Source organism: Bombus huntii, chromosome 3, assembly GCF_024542735.1.
Source record: "Bombus huntii isolate Logan2020A chromosome 3, iyBomHunt1.1, whole genome shotgun sequence".
Taxonomy (NCBI): Eukaryota; Metazoa; Arthropoda; class Insecta; order Hymenoptera; family Apidae; genus Bombus; species Bombus huntii.
Window position 1 is genome coordinate 18,356,790 of NC_066240.1, and position 12,743 is coordinate 18,369,532.

General features: G+C 44.4%; 1 protein-coding gene and 2 long non-coding RNA genes across 3 annotated transcripts in view; 1 reads left to right on the forward strand and 2 right to left on the reverse strand.

Moving 5' to 3' along the window:
- Window positions 1-8,099, reverse strand: part of LOC126863964 (uncharacterized) — a 39,579-nt gene extending 31,480 nt beyond the window's left edge. The window contains exon 1 of the long non-coding RNA XR_007689032.1: window positions 5,793-8,099. This is a non-coding gene — a long non-coding RNA (uncharacterized LOC126863964). The remainder of the gene's footprint in view (window positions 1-5,792) is intronic.
- Window positions 1-12,743, reverse strand: part of LOC126863955 (uncharacterized) — a 62,620-nt gene that overhangs the window by 20,597 nt on the left and 29,280 nt on the right. The gene's annotated exons all lie outside the window — the stretch shown is intronic.
- Window positions 33-12,743, forward strand: part of LOC126863963 (uncharacterized) — a 48,692-nt gene continuing 35,981 nt past the window's right edge. Inside the window, exon 1 of the long non-coding RNA XR_007689031.1 lies at window positions 33-2,543. This is a non-coding gene — a long non-coding RNA (uncharacterized LOC126863963). The remainder of the gene's footprint in view (window positions 2,544-12,743) is intronic.

The window sequence follows — 12,743 nt, forward strand, 5'->3', positions numbered from 1 at the left end:
AAACCACTGTACCTGCTCACTTACCTCGTCTGTTCGCCCCATGTACGCTAATACCTGCGAGTTTACCCTTGCAACTAATGTCGCAAGAAATACGTTGCGACGCAACGATATGCCTTTAAGCTGGACACGGCCGACCGCAATTATCCGTTCAACTGGCAGAAATGTAGCGCAGACGCGCGGTTACGTATGCACGAGTAACGAGTCGTCGAATGTAGCAAAGTTTCGAAGAAAGCAGCAGCCAGCGCGCAAGAGGAAATGCCAACGTAAATCTTCGAGTTAATGTTGCTGAAACTCTGGCTAAGTAAAAAGATAGCCATGATCGAATTAATACGGAGGAATCGCCGTTGCCAGGAAATTGTACGTACAAAAGCATCCGATCCCTTGTTCAAGCAACCTTTAAATTCCAACGATAAATATTGCTTTCCCGACTACGGATTTCCGATGTTGATTGCGCGTTGGTCGATGTTAATTCGTTCTTTCGACACCCAACAGACGATACGTTGCATAATAATTTTTAAAAACACGTACTGCTCGTTAGAACTTTTTTTTTTCTATCGTGCGTTACCACGTAACGCGCGTATCTTATCTTATTTTTCTTTCTTCCTTTATCTTTCTACGAGCTCCAGCCTTTTATAACCCGTATTATCGCGCGATACTATATTATTCAAACTATCCCTATACTTCGATTTCCATCGCTGAGCAACGCTGATAAACCGTATCGCGATTTTCCTCCAACATTCCACCGGCCAACGTTAAAACGAATCGCATACTCGTTCGTAGTACACGAGCAACAAGTGGCAGCGAAGGCACGCCACGCGTTTCTAATTTTTCGTACGAATTCTTCGATGATGAACAGCTGGTGTAGCCAAGAATCCAGCGCGGCGATATTCTACCTTCGAGAGCAAACACGAATCGTAACTTAACGCTTAGCCGATCGAACGGGCAGATCTCCCTTTTTGACTTTAGCAAGGCGTTTTCTTTTTCCTTTTTTTTCGTTGTTGTTATCAGTTATTGTTTACCTGGAATTGTTTCTAATTAATTGCGACATTTTTTCTGCTTTTATAAAGTACAGTGTATAATAAAATACACCAATTTGGTGGTGTTAAAATTAATTCAAAAGTTGCACCATCAGTTATGACTAAATAAAGTTATGATGGAACGCTGTAAAAAAAATATTAAAACTCATTATGAATTTTTAATTTCACGTTCGAGTCGTGTTATTTATCTTTAGTCGTCTTTAATGTTTTTAATTTTACCCGTATCTTTTTATACTTTTAACATATACTTTTAATTCGATGTTTCGTATAAACGATATTTGAAATCGTTAAACAAAATATAATTGACCATTTAAATAATTTTTACGCTTCTTTATTTTTCAAGTGACGAATATTAGTTTTCCTTGCTTGGAAAAATGCACGGTGGACGGTGTATAGCGAATTTCCCTTAAATCGCGAAAACTACGAGGAAGCAAAAGGAAGGGAAAGATATTAGGTTGTCCGAAAAGCTTCTTTCGTTTCATAAGGCGATAATAGACGAACGACAATTTCTGCTTTATATTATTTTATCGAATTAGGTGTGTTCCATTTCGTTCTATTTCTATTATTACGTTCGTGCATAATTTAGTAAACTAACATAAAACAAAAAACATCGTGCGTCTATTATTTCCTTATAAAACGAAAGAAACGTTTCGAACAACCTAATAGATCGCGCGCCGGAAGTAACCGATCGAGAAACGAGCGATTCGAAAGTCCAAAGCGATTGCATCCGCCTTAAGAATCGTTAAGAATCAACGTTCGTAAAAAAATTAACATTCGCGGCGAAAGCGAACATTCCACGGCCAGATTCGCTGTTCGAGAACGCGTAACGACCAAGAAACAGCGTAATCCGACATAACGCGCTATCTCGCGGGTTAACGAGCTTCGAACACCCCACCGGTGTTCGACATCTCGAGTTTCCCACACAGTGGCACCGAACGATACGACGCGATGCGACGCGCCATCTTCTTTCGTCCACGTTTATCCGCTAACTTGCGCGATTTATTACTCGTTCCGTTATCGCGTGTTCGCGAACACACGTCGCGCGTTGCATCGTTTAGTCGACAGAGAGGATCGCGTTTGTCCCGACTGTCAAATATGTTAGCGCACGAACGAGCAGATTCGATAACCGTCGCGTATCGGAAATTCGATTCTTGGTTCGCGATTTCGTCGTCCAAATCGTCTTGTATCGAACGACTAACAAACGCTGACGCGGAATTTAGCCCGAGTCACGGTGCTACTTACGAAAGCATTTCAATACCATTTTCTCGACCCTCGAGTCGTCAAGTACAGTAACTAGAAAAGATACTGTCGCGAACTTGGATTTTGCAACGAAGCGTTCTTTCATCGGGTAGCAAATTCTCGTAATCGTACGAAAGATATAAAACGACGCGAATATTTGGATTCGATCGATCAGTGCGTAAATCCTACAACGATGACGCAATGGCGGGTCAATGGAATAGTAAAATTAGGAATCGCCATCCGAGTTCTTTTCCTCTTCTGTGTCACGTACGTATACACAAATATATCTAAGGTGATCTTGGAAAACACGAAAACAGAGACGAGACAGGAGATGTAAAACGCGTCGCTTCGGTTCGCGACAGTAAAGTATTAGGTTATCCGAAAAGTTTCTTTCGTTTTACGAGGAAATAATAGACGCGTAACGTTTTTTTCTTTTATATTATTTTGTCGAATTACGTACGATCTATTTTGTTCCGTTGAGATAAACACCGCGTCATTTCACAGATTTTCATTTCACACCTAACCTATCGAACGTTGTGATCTTTATCTTGATAGAACAAAATGGATCGTACGCAATTCGATAAAATAATATAAAAGGGAAAATGTCGTGCATCCATTATTTCCTTATAAAACGAACGAAACTTTTTGGACGACCTAATACCATAACGTGAAATACCAGTGACGTACTCAAACTTTGTCGAACGTTGCGTACGAACGTTGCAAGAAGCGTTGTACTTGGAAACGTAAATTCGATACGTCTTGTTCCGCGCTCTATCTTTCACGCTGTTCTAATTTATTAACCTAATAATATTTTTATCGAGATACGTATAATTTCGTGCGCTAGACTAGATCGGCCGCGTAGTAGTGACACACGTATGTGAATATGAGTGTGCGGAAGTATGCGTGTGCATGGCGTCTCGAAAAAGGGAATAACGTAACTGTTACGTTGGTAGTGTGGTATGGAAGATGGTGAGACAAAGAGAGTGCTGAAATAAACCTAAAATTATTTTAATATGAATTCTAAGTGTAACCTTAGTGTTCCTTTACTTTTATTTCGGCAATTAAGATCCACAATTGTCAACAATTTTATTTAAAAATGTAAGAATATCGCCATAACTGTACTCGTTGACGCACTGTTGTCGTCGTCGCCATCACTCACGACTATGGTACGTTATATGCTACGAGTACGTTACGATTACGCATTGAAATTGTGGAATCGAAGAGTCCGTGAACTTTGCGTTGAATCAAATTGTACGTTTTCTTTCGATAAAAAGAAAGAACAAAGGCTTACATCGAAGGTGATATTGTAGTCTATAACGTTGCTCGCGACGCATAACCGTGTGTTTATTGCTTCGAAGACGATAAACGTATAGCACGGATTTATGTCTAAGGAAAACTTTTGTAAGCGGAATTTAGCGGAAGATGTTTACACCGATGGTATTGCGGTACATCGAAGCCAAGAAACGTATAAACGTCCTCTATCGCGTCGGTTATATCGCGATCGAGTTTAACACGTTGCCTACGTGTTGTAGAAATTGCACAACTGGTGAGAGCATGCGTTTACGGTTTTCGTTATGTGCTTTTGACGATATCAGCGAGACAGAATCGGAGCACAAATTCTTTCTTTGCATATTACGCAAAGTATATTTTATAAATATACCTATTACCACATTTTTTAAGCTCGATATTCAAAAACAGCAGCCACCTACTGACTTTGAATAGAAGGCGTAGGAGAATACGGTAACACGCTTCTGATATTCAAATACCGACTATGCCGTGACAATTTATTGACGGAGAATTGTTTTTTCTTAATTAAGAACGATGCTGATATTCCACTCGTGTATTAGAATTTATTGCTTGGCGAAGAAACCATCCCTTGTGTCAAAGTTTCGTTCGCAGAGCCGCTGAAACTTATTTCTAGCGATCAGAAACTTGCAACGACTCAGTGGTCGTTAAATTGGAAAGACTTTTTTCCCGAAACGAGCCCCTGATCGAACCCAAAGAACCAACATTCGATACGAAATTATTCGGTTTCGTTTCAAAAGAAACGAGATCAAACGAGAGTAACGTAAGCTGCTGCGAAATTGTTTAATTACGTTCTATCGAAAACGACGTAACTTGTTACAAAACTTTGAAAATCGTTTCTTCGTTCACGTAACGCGTCGCGACTACCACGGCGATCATCCACGACCCACGTTATCGAAATTTACAGAACGACAGAAAAGAGTACAGATAAAACTTCATACACTAAACAAATCTTCAACTATTTAGACAAATTCTACTGGCTCATTGGCGGGCGTTCCAACTTAAGCGTGCAGAGTAAAATAACGCTACATAAAGCCATATTGAAACCTGTTTGGACCTATGGGATCCAACTATGGGGAACGGCGAGTAATTCCAACATAGAAATTCTTCAACGATTCCAATGAAAAAGTCTAGGATCCTTAATAGATGCACCTTGGTATGTCACCAACGAAACAATACATCGCGACCTTAAGATACCTACAGTCGAAGAAGAAACATGAAAATTCAGTAACAGATATAACACAAGAGTTAACAATCACCAAAACTCGTTAGTTAGCCAATTACTTGACACGACGGATCAGATCCGCGGATTAAAAAGACAATACCCTTTAGATCGAAGCACTAGATTCAACTAGAATCAAACACACGAATCAAACACTTATTGAACACGACATAGTACCACAGCGGAAAAATTTACTTATAATTCTCCATGAGAATCGATCGTAAAATTCTTCCAAATCAAAAAAGAAACTATTTAGACGACACGATCGGAAAAGTATAAACTCGAACGTTATGGGATATGCGTCGACCTATCGCATCGACGCGTTAACGTTTATCGTCTCTCGTAAAGAAACAGGCTCGTCCCCTTCACGTCATCGATGATAAACGAAACGAAGGATACAAAACGATGGATACCTCGCCGACGATTTGATAAATATTTGATCGTTGTATATACGCGTTAACACTTTGACTGCCACGCCGAAATCACTCGTTTCGCCGAGGACGCCACGGCAGTATTTTTATTATTCGAAGCATATAAAAATAATAATAAATCGACGATGTAAGACAACGTTCTTCCTCGATGGACCGTTTATCTTATTGGTGGTCACGGCTGACCACCGTGGCGCCTTGGTAACAGTCGATAGCGACATATCGTAACGAGGCTTCGTTTATTTCGACAATCTATTCGCACTCGATATTTCGTCGTATGCAAAACGCGCAGAATATACAGTCGAAACACGTAGAAGATGTTAGCAAACGCTATTAGGATTATTTTTATGATTTCGACGGAACATTCGGCTGAAATGGTAGAGGTAAAAAAAATTATGTTTGCGGTAAACCAATGATAGTGGTAGGTCACAACAGAGAAACATGTGCCGTAGATTTATCAGATCGAACGATAGCGTATTCTACACCACATAGAAGAACTCTCGAGTGGTATATAAAATTAGCTTCAGAGTTATCGTCAAATACGTCAATTTCAAACGCGACGATACTCCATAAACGAGCGACAAAAACAAAAATCAAGGTATCGGTTTTTAGAATGGCACTCGCTATGCACCTTACACGGTGCAATTCGCCAGAGCCGTGAAATATACTTATTCGACAAAGATCGCGACGCGAAACGCGGAAGAAAGAAGGGCAAGCGTATCTGGCAGGAAAATTTCGCAGAGCGTGGTATAAAAAGAATGTTAAACAGCTGGGACGAAAAATTGCTAAGAATCGGACGAAAAAGGTGACCACCTATCGTCCAGATTGTATCGACGAGCCACATTTACGTTTCAAGTGTTTTAACACGGTGCACCGTTAGATGCAAGATTTCTTCTCATTCTTTTTTATCGATGTTCCAATAAAAACGTTTAATCGTTCGATGGGGTACTTTTCGTTTCAAAGTATCTTCCATTTATCGGTTATATTCAAAATGCCCTAACTGTCAATTTTCATACAATTTGTACAATTGTAACAAGTTGAAGCGTTCGGGTCACCAATGACATCGTCAAAGTGTCAAGGAAGTATAATAAATGGACGCGCTGGAGGCGGCAATGATTTTTCCCTTTTCTGTTCGCGCGGGTATTAAACCTGCGTAATCGGCGATCGCGCGTTAAAATGGCAGCTTGTCAAGCGTGTTGTATGCCGTTGTATGCTCATGGGCTGTCGCCATGGCCGAGTAGCCGGCATAATGTCGATCCACGAGCGTCGCGGATAAAGCTCGGTGCCAGGATACTCCAGCGGAGTGGAAAGTAGCTGTTGACATATTGCTGCCAGGTATTGGGACACGACGCGCAAGTAGGCGGGGTGGCTTAACCTATGCGGTATATAATATACGCCTCCACGATATCCAACTGGCTTGGACGCACGAGACAGCAACGCATCATCGTAACAGCATTTTCGCGTTTCTCTATCGACGACAATCGCGAGAACGACGTTCACGCGAACGTGAATCAACGCGTCGACTGGCACGATGCTCATTCACGGTGTTTCGCGTTGTTAAGCTTTTTCCATCGATTAAGGTAAGATAAACTTCATGGAACAGAGAATGACTAACGACTCGCGCGAATGACATTGTCGGAGAAAAGCGCGCAAATACGATGTAATATTTTAGAAAAGTCGAACGTCATACGCACGCCGATCGACTCGATAAATTGAAAAATAAAGTTAATAATTGCATCGTAGAATCTTTACCACAATTAGTTTATTCGCGATAAATGGATCAAACAGACGTTGATTAGACAGGAAACGAACTAATCGCAATAACGTATTGCGATTAAGATAACCGGATAGTTAATTAGCAACTCTCTCGACAACGTAATTCGCACTCTCCGACTTCTCCACTCGCAATGACTGTTAATTCGTTTTTGTCCCTTAGCAACCTCTCGTCTTTTGCCTCAGTCTCGCGTCTTTTGTCTTAGCCCCACCACGCACATTTTCCGCAACCGCTTCTTTATAATTCGCCCAACGTCGCTCGTCCACCATACTACGCTATTCGTTAAACTCGTTGATTCGAACGAGTCGGAGTTTCGAAAGCTGACTGTCGACGATCGTCGTTATTCCGTTGTTCGTTACGCGCGTAAACTTCGTTTCCTCGACGAGCGTTTCCAAGCTCGCGATAACTTTATTTAGCCGTTAAGAACGAACGGTCAAAAGCTCGTTAGAGGCTAGATTCGCGATAATGCGAACCGTCGAATAGATGCGAGAAGATAGACGTAGGAAAACGAAACTTCTGTTATCGGATATTATCGCGCTATAGTTCCAGTGGATTAATTATCCGGCGATACGGCGAGAGATAGTGCGTTTGAACCGGTTCGCGGACGAAAAGAGTGCACGAGTCAAACTCGCGAAGGACGTATCCTCGATGGTATTATAACTACGGACTGGCATACGTCGAAAACTTGTTTATGCACTTGCACAGCGTATAGCGAATCGATTTTGCCTCGATGGTCGATGGCCAGCAAATTCGAATCCATATCGGTGGAATGGCTGGCCGATAGCGTAGGACGTAGGCCACCACCGGCTGCTTCGTACTCTCGACTAGCTCCTAAATCACGTCGATCAACTCGTTACGACTCGAGAGAATTATCCAAACGTTTCGAGAAACGTGTAAAACGCTGCTCCGATATTTATCAACCTGATGTTTCTTATCTTCTATTCGTATCGCGTTTCCGTACAAATATCCATCGCGTCGGTCCATAGAATCGCTGAAATTTTCAAGTAGTTTCTTGCCTACGTCTACTTCTCGCGAATCGTATCTTGCGTTTCAACGTTGTCGCCGAGTTGTATCTAAATTTCCGTTCTATCGTTAATCGCATAACGTACGCGTTACCATCGAAGGACGGTAAGCGTCGATTACGCGTTTTTTGGATCTTTTTAGAAACACGTCGGCAGCTCGAACGAACGTTAGAACGAATTTGCATTCCATCGAATAAACGAAACGTTTGAAAAGATCCCGCGAGATCGCGCAACGCGAGTACGCGCGCTATTTTCTCGAACGCGTCGTCGAACAAGAATCGTCGTTACAGAGCGTAAAAATCGAATAACGCGCATCTAGCGCGACGCGTAGCACGAGACGAGCGACGGCTAACAACGTTTCTTCCTTTTGACGCAAAAAGCGGACGTGGAATTTTCGTGAAACGAGAACGCGGCTTTCGCTGGGGCACGTGCGCGTTGAATTCGCGTTAGGAATTTCTCGTCGTAGTATCCGTTGCGACGATACAACGCAGATCGTTGTATCCGATTTTCGAATATACGCGAAAACGATCATCCACGCGGATGAATTTGAACGCGACGATCGGAAGAGTGGAACGAAGACGTTTCTAAATGTACGTTTACGAGGCTCGAAGAAGAGAAAACGAGCGTTTGCCGTAAGCCAGCGATGGACCACCTTACGCAGTTAGGCCAATTGGATCGCCCACGCACCGTAGAAATCCGTGAAAGGAATACCAAGCTCTGGGCTACCAATACCGTTAAATTGTTCCTGGCATTTCCCTTCGAGAAACTATTCAAGGTATACTACTTTTAATTTGGAACTGACGACTGACGCAATTCGTCTACGAGTCTGTCATCGACGTAGGCGTTTTCTATTAAAACTCGTAAAACCGAGTCCATGTTCGGCGATATAACGTCCACGCGGAGCTATTTCGTATTCGTGACGTACAATTTTCCGATAAAAATTCCTTTCGCACGACCTCGTTCGACGATATCGTCGTTGCTGGTCCGTGGTCAGCTCGTTCGTCGAATCGAAGAGAAGAAATTACGCGAGACGAGAGCGTCGATCCGCTTTCAACGATTTCGAAAAGTGCAATTACGTGGCCTGTGAACAACCGCTCGATCGTTACTTATTTGCCATAATTTTGCCACCTGGGTACACGGAACACGCGTATTCCTTGCAAAGTTCCAGGACATCGTCGAGGACCGATCGTTTTCTCGATTTTCCGTCGCTGTACCCGTAGACTCGAACATTCGGCGCTGCGACCGTCAAACACTCGCCACGATGTTATTATAACCAAGCGTCGTGTATCGGGTTGTCCGAAATGTTTCTTTCGTTCTGTAAGGAAATAATAGACGCGCAATGTCTTTCGTTTTATGTCAGTTTATCGAATTACGCGCGAACGCGGTAATAGAAATGCACGCGTAATTCGATAAAATATGATATAAAAGAGAAATCGTTGCCCTCGGCTATCGTCGTCTTACGAAACGAAAGAATCTTTCCGGACAACCTAACGCTCGTCTCGCGTACGCCGTTCATCGACGAACGTTCGAAGAGCTTGCGAGCTTTCTCGCGACTCGAGTTCGTCGATCCGAGGGATCGTGCGTTTAGACGCTCGCGCGTCGACCACGTTTGTACCGCTCGACCACGCGCTTGGCAAAATTCGAATCCATACGATGTTCGCGAATTATACTCTCGTTACGAATTAAATTTACTAGCCGTTGCTCGTCTCCGATCCGTCGAGATAAACGTTGCGAGAAATTACGCGCGAGTCTCGTAGTCGACGCCGTTCGCTGCACGCTGAAGCTAAAACTAAAATCTTTCACCGATGCGAGCGACGATTTAGCTGCAAATTTATCGTACCGCGTTCGATGAAATCGCGTTGCAAGTAAATTCTAATCTCCTCTGGAAACAAAGAGCGCGTTCGAAGCTGACGCGAACGAGCTTCCCTCGTCCTCGACGCTGCTACTCGACAAAGAGAATTTCCGGGTTCGTCGTTACCAAGGTATCACCGTCGCGTTGCCCGCTACTTACGACGAGCCAGCGGCCAGCGGCTGAAACTATCGGTCGTACGAACGTTGGAAAGAAAAAGGCTCGTTCCGTCCAAGTACTTTCGAGCGATCGTTAAAATTCGCATTACCGCGACCAGGTTTCCACGGCGGGGCCAAAGAAACGGTGCTTGCAGCGATCTTTTCGAATAACAGAGCAGAGCAGACACCGATAGTAACGATCTGCCCGAAGGAAGTCAGGCAAAAAGGAAGGCTCGGAATAGGGGACACCGTGTATATAATACCGGTCGGTGTCACTTGCACAAGCCACTTCTCTGGAACTTTGATTGGACGATCGAAGAAGGAGAGAAAGAGACGCACAGCGCGTTTGTAAAACTTTTCCCCGGGCTGGTATGTCCGAATGTAAATGTCAATAGGCGGATAGCCAGGAAGAAGGGAGAGAAGGAAGGAGCGAGAAACGCTGTTATTTCAGCGTCGCGATCTGTCTCCGGTTGCATGGGCAATCTCGCGGCTGCAGGTAAAACCCGCCGATCGCGATTGGCAGCTCTCTCGATGTGGAAATTCTCCCACCTCCGATCTCGGTACCCACCTTCGATTCCGCGTGCCTCTCGATCGTCTCCCCCTCCCCGCTATTCCAAAGAAGCGTCACGCGATCGCGATCTCCGCGGATCGAGCCGACCCTTCCTCTCCGCTTCGTCGCCATAGCCGCTAATTCCAGAAAATATGGCTGTCCGAATCGATCGCCCCGTCTGCTTAACGCGATCCACGTTCTCGTCGCTAGGCGTCGATACGCCTCTATCTCGTGCGCGATCGGATTGGCAAATTTACGACGCGCGTTTCCACGCGTGCGTCGAACAGTCGCGCGTCTTACAGGCTGCGACGCGCAACATACGGAAATCGCCGTTTAATTTCCGATTGCCTAGAAATTCGTCGTACTTTGCGTAATTTACCTGTTTTTTGGCGCGTCTCTCGGTCGGTTTACGTAGAAATTGCCGTTCTTGGGAAACGCGAGAGCGCGTAATTCGCGAGGATCGACGATCGCGTTTCCATCGTATCCTGTACAAGGCGTGGATCGTAACGCGCGGAGAAACGCTACGTCGCGGCTGACGTTCGTCGAGACGATAACGAAACGATCGGACGTGTTCTTCCGATAGACGCGCGTCGTCTCGCACGGAGAAAAAGAAACGAGGAAAGAGACGCGCGAGATACATATCGAGTATTTTACAGCTCGTGCTAGATTTTATATTTAGGAAGCCACCGTGTAACCTTAGAACTACTGAATTAGGTTAGAACGAAAATACTGGCACCCACACGCTCGCCACTCTCGCGTCTCTGCGCGTTACGCGTTCCGCGTAAAACGTGGCAAAACTGACAATTTTTCGATGCGGTTTCGTGCAACCTGTTACGCCAGTCCGAACGATTCTCGTTGCGAACGTTGCACCAGGTACTCGACGAGCCGCGAGTAACCGGTAAAACGTAAGCAACGAGCTTTCTAAATACGATTTTCCTATAAACGCTTCGTTACAAAGTGGCGAGGAAACGTCGAACGCAAACCGAAATACACGAATTTCCGTTGCACGGAATATTAATATCGCGTTGTGGAACGCTTCGTTCGTCGCGACTGTTACGGCGAATAATTCGCGAGAGGTCGGAAACGTCGAAAGCACGCACCTCGCTCTTGCTACGATAGATTTTCTTGCAATTTTACAACGAAGTCGTCCGTGGCGAAATTTTACAGACGCGACGTACCTTCTTTATTTTCGCTCGCAGATCGAATAGCGAAAGCCCGTAACCGATCGAAATGAGAGATACGTTTGCTCGAGTAGAAAATGCTGGCATCTTTTTTTTTAGATCCGTGGCATGTGCGTGGCTTTTAGAATCGCGTTACAATCCGAAAGCTTCTCCTAAAATATACAGAAGCGAGACGAATCGAACGCAATACGAACAAACGTATTTTTTCCGAGGATCGAAAACGCGAAGGTCGCCGACGAATTCGACCCGAATAAATAGATCGCGTTTACCAGTTCGCTAGGAATCCGAACACATCCGTTCAGAGGCATTGTTTGCCGCATTTATAGGTCGCGGGACGATTAGCCGGGAAATATCCCGGCGACGGAATACGAATATATTTTTGGGAATATTTATCGTAATTCGAGTTGTCGTGTATATATATATATATAGATAGATAGATAGATAGATAGATAGATATTTACGGGACGCGGTCGTTGGCATAGAAAAAGCGACAGCGATGTTCGCGACGATGTCGCTACGTTCGGAGGAAATCGATGTAAATGAGAACGCGGTATCGGCCGTTTGACTTAAGCGATACTTGACGCGAGGAGAAAAGTGGACGCGCGCGTACAGCCATAAAAGGCATTCGCAAAAAGGGTCGAAGTCAGGATGTAGTTGTCGAATATAAAACTAGTTCTGCCCACGTAATTACGAATCGATCGCGGCGTTGATAACCGAACGAGAACGCGCCACCACGCTGCGACGGGTTCTCCGTAATTAAAAATGACGAAGCGAAATTTTCGTGGCAGCCGGCGAAGATAAATACGCGTAAGTACGTGCCAATGGCATCGATCACGCGGTTCGTAAACGACCCTGCCAACGGTGCCAACCGGTCGCTCGTTACTCTCCTTCCTCTTCGAGGAACAACGTTTTACCTATGCAAACTGAGCGTTCGCGTTGAAAAAAAGCGCCGCAATTAGAGGCGGTATCGCGAGCAAA